Genomic DNA, 9,168 nt, shown 5'->3' with positions numbered 1-9,168 from the left:
TTCTTCTTCTCCATCCCTAAAACAGTCTCGAGATTTGGGGAAAATAAAAAGTTGCTCTCACACACACACACACACACACACACACACACACACACACACCTGGAATGGCCTCTTATCTTAATATTTATAGCAGCCCTTCACCTAAAGGGCTTATGGGGGTGGGAGGCAGCCAAAGTGATGGTGGCCTTTCTCTCAGCCTTCATCAGGAGACCAGGAGAGGAGGTATTGAGTTTGGAAAGGCCAGGGCAGTTTGGCTGGTTAGGAAGACTGAAAGGTACCCTCTGACTTCAGGGGCTGGGAGCTGTCAGGGCATGGATAGAACTGCTCAGATGGCAGCTAAGCTTTCAAGAAGCATGCCTGGCTTTTCAAACATGCACACTTTCTGTTTCCTTTTCCTGGCACCCACTTAGACCCTGCCATTCCAATCCCTCTGCTCATTCCTTCCAACACTTTCTGTCTATACTGCTGACTTTCTCTGCCAATCCAGCAGAGCACTGGGCCATGGGCAGCTCGGTTCATGCACACATGATTTGTCTTCCCAACTAAACCTTGCAACATAATAGAGTATATATGACATTTCTTTCTATCACCCTCTGTCTCTAGCACATGTATTATAGGATTTTTAAAACAGAAAGTAGCCTCTAGCAATCAAATTCAAGTCTTACTTTCCAGGAAACTGAGCCCTGGAGAATGAAGAGTTATAGAAATTCAGTGTTGAGCAGTCACCCAGCCCAACCTCCTAATTGAAGCTGTGATCCCTCCCCTGCCTGCCAACAGTTATCCAGGTTTTTCTGAGCACATCTATTGGCAAAACAGCAAAATGGTTAGGATTAGTTAGCTTGATTTCACAGATGTGGGGTCAGAGCCCAGTTTTCTACTTACACTAGTTTTTGAGCTCTTGTTTCTCCTCTATGAAATGGTATGATAGTATCTAATTCATAGGATTGCTATGAAAAGTAATTTAAGCAAATAATACCTAATACCAAATGATTACTAAATAAATGTTAGCTATTATTATGCCATTCTCAAGACTACCCAGCCTATCTTCGGATAGCTCTGTTAGCAACTTCTAAATTTTCTTTTAGTTAAAATCTGTACTCATGGAGTTCCCATCATGTGTGAGCTGCCCTTAGTCATCAAGTGATTTAGAGTTAGTGGTAGAGTTGGGACTAGAATGGGCCAGGCTATCTCTGAAATACATGCTACATGAATGAAAAAAGAAAGCAATGTGCCATAATAAACTGCTGTTATAATTATTCCCATAGAAGCTAAGACAACAAAGCGATTTCCACTAGCTTCAGAGCTAGTTATGATATAATCAGTTAAAATCACATGTCTCCCTTCTAGTCTGGTGCTCTGTTCCACTCCAGGTATGACCTTAATGAGCTTCTTTCTGTCCCTTCTGTCTTGGAAAATCAGAGAGGGAGGTATTTGTAGACGCAGGTAGATAGCAGCCCACGATGAGATCCCACCCATCTCCCCTGCACACACTTTCTTATGCTAATGAGTGAGTTAAAGGACAGGAATAGTTCTGGCCTGTAAGTGTATTGGAAAGATAAGATTAGTCCTTCAGTTCCACAGGGGTCTTGCATCAAGACTGCAAAAACCTTCTGCTTCCAGAGAACCTACTCTGTAGAGATGATGGTACAAAGCATAGGGGATGCTTTTGGGAGCATCCTGGGTTGTTGAGGATAGGATAAACACCTTGAGCATCTGAGAAGACTGCCAGAAGTTTGTTTGGAAAAGCATTTACCAATTCTATAGCAATGGGGTGGATTGAGCATAGGCTGAACCTCACACTTTCATTCCACATCACATATGATAAATAGAACATTTAAATGTAAAGCACTAGAAAGAGAATTCTTCATGAACCAGAAATAAAGTTGTCACCCTAAAAGAGGAGAAGAAAATATATGGAAAGAACCTAGGCAAGGACTGGAGCCTCATGATCCACAGAAAGAGAAAATACATAAACATCATCAAAACTACAGTTTTGATACCCAAGCAAGGATAAATAAAGGCCAGTGTTCCTGTTGGTAGCCCCATTCCTGGCAATGGGTTTGAATCAGAATTCCTGAGTAAGCTGATACCTAAAAAAGGAAGTTAGAAGAACTCTACCCTCCCTCCTGGAGCTGTATGCAAAAATGAGGTATCTACCAGTGGCTAAGGAAGAAGAGTCACCTACCCATTAACCTTTATGATGAGTTCAGGGCTTAGTATGACTATTTTCTCAGACCCTGAGTCTTGAGGCAAGCCCCAAACTAAAGATCTGCTTTGGTGCTGTGCATCGAAACTGCTCCATAGGGAGGTCATCATAGTAGAGGAGAGCATATGGGACGTGCCACAGAAAGTGTAATGAAAAATTGATTGTGGTGCTTAGCTTAATATAAGCTTAAAGCTTAAATAGTCTAAAAGCTATTGAATTATACACTTCAAATAGTATTTTAGTATCTTCATTCCCAGTATATACTCAGGAACATGGTGGGGAAATGGGATGTGTTTGTGATCTACTGGGACTATTGTGATATGAACAAAGCCCCAAATTCCATGTATTTCCTTCTTACCATCTTGGTCAGGCAGAAAGCCTGAGGTAAAGCCTCGTATCCTGATACCCTTTATTTAAAAACCCTGATACCACCTACCCTGATGCCTTATAACATACCTCCCCAAAAGATTCCACCCTGGCTTATGTGTTAGAGTGGTATTCTGGGTCCTCCTGGTTTAGCTCAGAGCCAGTGTTCAGTAATCTCTGAAAATGTCTAGAAATTTCCTTCCCCCACAGTGTACAGTTGCCTGGGAAATAGTTATAGGAAGGCCCACTTGGGAAAGGCTGGAAAGATTTGTAGCACATACTGTGGCAATATCTTTGTCTTCCTTCCACTCAGTGGGCTCTGGGTCTTTGAGTTGATCCTGACCTAGATTCTCTACTGTGGTAATTCAAGTCAGGCTTACATTTTCTAGACCTAGAGTTCCTTTGGTTATACAGGTCAAGAAGGAATGTATTGAGCTGCTTTTCTGTGTTGCTCCCAGGGATGCACCATTAGCTTAACACTTATACACCAAAGTGTATAATTCAATTGCTTTTAGACTATTTAAGCTTACATATCCATCACCACAATCAATTTTTCATTACACATTCTGTGGCATGTCCCATATTCTCTCCTCTACTATGATGACCTCCCTGTGGAGCAGTTTTGATGCACAGCACCAAAGCAGATCTTTAGTTTGGGGCATGCCTCAAGACTCAGGGTCTGAGAAAATAGTCATACTAAGCCCTGAACTCATCATAAAGGTTAATGGGTAGGTGACTCTTCTTCCTTAGCCACTGGTAGATACCTCATTTTTGCATACAGCTCCAGGAGGGAGGGTAGAGTTCTTCTAACTTCCTTTTTTAGATATCAGCTTACAATGATTCCTGTGGGCCAAAATTGCTGATTAGACCCTGGCTTGGATGCCCTTTATGGTAATCATGCCCATCTTGCCTCTGAGAGCTAAGTGCTGCTACATTGCCTCTCTTACTTCAGGGTCCCATCATCTCTTATGAACTCAGGGAGCACATTTCCATTGCAGTATCTCCCACTTTCAATCCTAGCCTAAAAGAACCTGGTTTACAGATGGATCTGCTCAATATGCTGGCATCAGCAGTAAGAGGACTCCTATAGTGTTATGGTTCTACTTAAGGGGTGGCTCTGAAGGACTGTAGAGGAGAGAAATCCTTCCATCGTACAGAGCTTTAAGTGGTACTTTGTCTGAAAGGAGAAATGGCCTGAGATCTAGCTCTAAGCCAACTCCTGGACAGTGACCAATGGTTTGGAAAAATAGGGACTTGGAAGGGGTAAGTGAGGGAGTAGTGACAAAGCATTTTTGGGAAAGTAGCACATGAATGGACCAATCATCATGGGTCCAGGATGTGAACATATATTATTCCATGGGAATGTTCTCCCAAAGATGTCCATAGTGCAGGAGACTCTCAAACAGTATACAAGATATCTTGCACTGTGAATGTCAATCAGCCTCTTTCCCAGTCATCCAAGTATTTAATCAATGGGGTTATGAACATCATCATAGTGGCACAGTTACATAGTGGCACAGTTACATCATAGTGGCATAGTGGCACAGCCTATAGACAGGCTGCAACATGCATTTTCCTTCACAGAAGCTGCCTGGCCATCACTACTGAGTATTCAATTTCCCAGAAGCAGTGACTAACTTTGAACCCTCAGTATGGTACCATGATGTAGAGGTACCAATTCAGCACTTGCCTGGAAGGCTGACTATGTTAAATCCTTTTCCTGTGGAGGGGGCAACAATTTTGGTTCTCACTGAAATTGGTATTTATTTAGATATGCATTTTTGCGTCTGCCTGCCATGAGGTACTGTGTCAGGAATGTCACTTAAGGCCTTAATGAATGTCTGATTCAGTGTCATGAAATCTTACATGAAGTTGTTTCTAGCATTATGATAATGCTAGTTTGTATACCCCCTCACCACCAAATGGTGCTTTAACACAATCTATATTTATTTCTTGATCAAGTAATGTCTAATGTACATGTTTTATATGGGTGGGTTTCAGCATTCCTTTCTCTGGAGTATAAGAGCTATCTTGTGGCTATAGCATTCCCTAGAAAGTCAGAGTTCTCAACATTCAGATGGCAGACAGGAGAAGAAAATGTGGATATTTCCCATCACCTTCTTCAAAGTCCCAGCCTGGAAGTGATACACATCATTTCTATTCATATTCCATTGGTGATAGCTAGTAATAGGAATATAAGGGATGCTGGGAAATGTAGTCTACCCCAACATCCTTCCCATACTATATGACTATTGGATAGACAGCTAACCATCTAGGTCTAATGTTATCAGCCTGCCAAAGAGGTAGACTAGTCATCAAATATTAGTACATACCTTTCTTTCCATACTTACACACTTAGCATGCACACATACACACACACACACACACGCACACAATCTCATCCAGTCACTATATCCAGCTCCGGCTTTCTGGGTAATATACAGTAATCAATCTCTAGCAAGTCTAGATGTATCTCCTTGGTTATACCTATTCCACTCATCTGATCAATAGACCCAAAGACAAGTATCTTCTCTCCACTAACCACAACTCAAAATACAATATGGAGGCAGGAACAGGAAAGCCATAATAAAATGCCATTTCAGAAAAGGGAAGAATGGGGAGTAAAGGGCAGTCACTTGTCCACAGCAATGATAAAATCTTGCTGGGTAGGTACAGTAAAGACTATTTGCTCTACTGTGTGAGGATGAAATTCCTTGACTAGACCTTAATTCTGATCTCTGGAGGAATATCCTTGTCCATTGTTCTTTCTGGTGCCTGAGTACACCTTTGGAAGACTGGTCCATGTCCATTTTCCTCCATGGCTTTTTTTAAAATCTTTTATTTTATTTATTTTAATTTATTTATAATAGTCATACAGAGAGAGAGAGAGGCAGAGACATAGGCAGAGGGAGAAGCAGGCTCCATGCACCGGGAGCCCGACATGGGATTCGATCCCAGGTCTCCAGGATCGCGCCCTGGGCCAAAGGCAGGCGCCAAACCACTGCGCCACCCAGGGATCCCAACCACTGCGCCACCCAGGGATCCCTTCCTCCATGGCTTTATCTGAAGTGAGCTTTGCTGAGTCAGGACTATATAGCATTCACAGCATGCTTCCAGCTAGTGCAAATTTAGAAGCCTGAGAGTTTTATATTATAAGGTGTTTGGGGGGGGGGGTTCTGTTTTAGTTCTGGTTTTGTTTTCACAATCAGGATCATGATTTGTCTGACAGCAATATCCTCTCAAAAACAGTAGGCTTCTAGTCGATTTCATGTGCCTGTAGCCATACCCAGAAACTTTCCTAGACATAAGCCTGGATACTGCCTCATTTCTCTGTTTTCTCATCCTCATGCCTCTGTCAACTCATTGGAGCCTATCCTGAGGCCATCTGAAGCAAAAGCTTGAATGTGGAGGTTGAAGTTGATCTTTCCCATAGACTAAGTCTATGTAACTGAAATCTTAATGGACCTTTGTTATACACACATATTTTGTCTCAACTCCCACTGTTTAGGGCCCAGATGGTTTGATTCTTCCTATCCCACAAGGTCTCATATTTATACTATTCCCACCACCTTCCATTTCCACTTCATTAATAGATCATTAAACCCAAATCATTTCAGTGTAGGCTTGTGAGGACCTAAGATCCTTGACCTAAGATCCTAGTGTATGTCTGTCTCCCTTTTATGATATAAATTCTACCATGTTGAAAACTTTTTATGCTCATTACTGTATCTCAGTGCTTAGACCAGTGTCTGGCATGTAATTTAAGGTACTAAATAAATATCTATTGATTGAATGAATGGAATAGGTACAACTAAACATTTATTTGGTAAATGAGTGAAATAAATTTAGCACTCTCCTTGAAAGATGCACTGGTAAACATATTTTCTTTCATTTCATTATACTCAGTGATGCTTTATAGCCCAGTAATACAACCCTTATGGATTGGCACTTTGGAAGTCTGCCTGCTTGGCCCGTGCCCAGCTTTCACTGAATGAATGAATATGGTGTGTGCCTACAGCTAGGAAGAGAGCAGAGGACACACAATGGGGGGAAGTGAGGTAAAACAGGGCTTGCCTACTAGGTGCAGTCGAGTTGGGGCAGACCTACCACTGGCAATCAAGTATGGACAGGGAACTCTGCAAGCTGCCACCACCCCTCTATACAAGTAGCCACACTTCCTTTTGGCCAAGCAAGGAAAAGTCACCCTTTCTTCGTGGAGAGGTGGGAGAGGAGGGATTATGGAAGTTCTAGGTGTTTCCCCCTGATAAGACAAACTCTGGGGCCTGATGCCTGGTCCCATTGTTAATCTATTGCTTCTTTAGAATTTTGCAGAGGGTGGAACAGGGCTGGGTGGAGTTAAAACTGGCTAAAAATAAGCCTTGAAATAGACACTGTCTGTCAGGAGCAGGTGTTTTGGGGAAGTCGAGTTTGACTTCTAAAAAGAAGTACCTCATAGGACTTTTGCAAGGGAAGAATGGGCACCTGATGGAAGTGATGAAGTCTATTTTCCTATCCCAGGCTCTCTGAAGGAAGGTTGTCTGAGTCTTCCATCCTCTAATACTCTAATACACTAATACTACCACATACCACATCCCCATCATGGCTATCCGCTATTGCTTTGCCACCTCCTGCCCGATATAGATTCACAAAGTCACCACCTTCTGACTCAAGGATTATAGAGTCTCTCAAAATAAGTTGTACTGAACAACTGCTGTACCCAGAAACAGACTGAGGGTAAATTCCAAGGCCGTGGCTCCTACTCCCTCATGCTTAAGCCACTGCCCTGTGCCCCTGTAGGCACCTGACTAGGAAGCAGATAGAAAGAGCAAGTATTTTTGACTGTGAACTCCATTTTTACACTAAGAAGAGGTTGGCCAAGTGTAGGTCCCCTGTAGTGTGAAACACTTCAAATACAATGCTCTATCAACTCACATACAGAACTCGTCCAATGGAGCATTCCCAAATGAATTGTGGAACAGGGAGAAATGTGTGGCTGAGCCTTACCCACTTTGCTCTTCCTCTGTCTCTCCTCCTGTGGGCCTAGACAAGCCACAAGAATCCCTTCCGTTATACTCAGGGAAGAACAATGTGAGGCCTAGAGAGCCCCAGGAGAAAGAACACAATGAACAGATCTAGGACCTGGAACTCAATCCTACCTCATGTTAGTATTATACCAAGGAGGCTGGGCTGAACTAAGCTTTTACACCTGTATATATATATATATGTAGGGGTGTAGATGCAGGGTGTCAGGTGGCCTCAGCTGAGAGGAGAGAGGCCTTGAGGGTCAGGGATTCAGGCAGAGCCAGAGATTATGAACAGATTGTCTTGGCCCAAACAGAACTACAGTGTTTACAATGTTAGCATTTGCAGATGACAGTGGAGAGGAAATCATGAAGGATCCAGTTACTGGACAACTTTGAAGGTCGGAATGGGAAGCCTGGATTTGATCCAATGGGCAATAGGGAACCACTGTAACTTTCTGAGCAGAGGAATATCTCACGAAAGAGACCCTGGAAGGATAGTGGCCATCTCATTTTATGAGATAAAATTAGCCTAAAGAGACCTGTATCTGAACTATAAAACCTTTTAATAAGCACTTTACAATGTCTCTTGCAACCTTCCCTTCCCTCCTGTCATCTCTGTCCCACCTGAGTTTCAATGCCCAGTTATTCCACCTAGGCCCTCACTCAAGCTTCCTACTGGCGCTCACCTTCCATCCCCCTGTATGAGCCCATCCTCCATTCTGAGGTTGTGGTGGTCTCCCTGAAACACAAACCTGCCACAACATACCTCTGCCTCCTTCAGGTATCCTAAGCCTGGTTCCTCCACAGTGATGCTACAGCCTCCCTTTCCTGCTTTCTCCTCACTACCCCTACCTTCACCTGTGGCTTCGCATGCACTTCCCTGCTTCCTGGCTGGTGCACGCTGTTCCCTCCACTTACTCTCCTTCCACTCTCCAGCACCCCTTACCTTCCCTCAGAGCCTTTGCCAGAGATCTGTTACTCTTTAAGGCCTAGTTCTAATCTCGTGCCCCTCAAAAACCCTTTTAAGATCCTCTGAAATAGTCTCTCAAGTCACTGTGTTTGTATATCTAGTGTATCTGGTCTGGCACTTATCTGTCTGCTTAGTGTCAGGTTTATTTATAAATGTCTATTTCTCCTATTATGCTCCATGTTTTAAGAAAGCAAAAACAGAGTTAACAAAATATAGTTGAATTTCCTGTATTGGTTAGCAGAGCTTATACATTTTGGGGGGTAGATAACTCTATAGAAATTTTTAAAACTAAGAACAGCCATGCTGAACCCAGGTTACTCTGAACTTTGGAGACCCACATGCTTCCTAGCCCTGTTCTATGGTAGGTGAGGTCAGCACTAGATAAGAAACACGGAGTAGGCCAAGAATCTCCCGCACCCCTCCCAGCCCAGTGTTATGTCTAACAGTGGAGCCAGGCTGGCGATTTGGGGATAGGCATGGCGTCAATATCATAACACTAGGACTTTACCCAGCATGTGGCTTAAATCCTTTTGCTCCCACTCTGGATCTATCATCTGATGCTGACATGCTGCTTAGTCTATGAAGACTTTGGGGGAACACAG

This window comes from Canis lupus, chromosome 17, assembly GCF_011100685.1.
Source record: "Canis lupus familiaris isolate Mischka breed German Shepherd chromosome 17, alternate assembly UU_Cfam_GSD_1.0, whole genome shotgun sequence".
NCBI classification, from domain to species: Eukaryota; Metazoa; Chordata; class Mammalia; order Carnivora; family Canidae; genus Canis; species Canis lupus.
Note: the sequence above shows the minus strand (reverse complement) of the source record.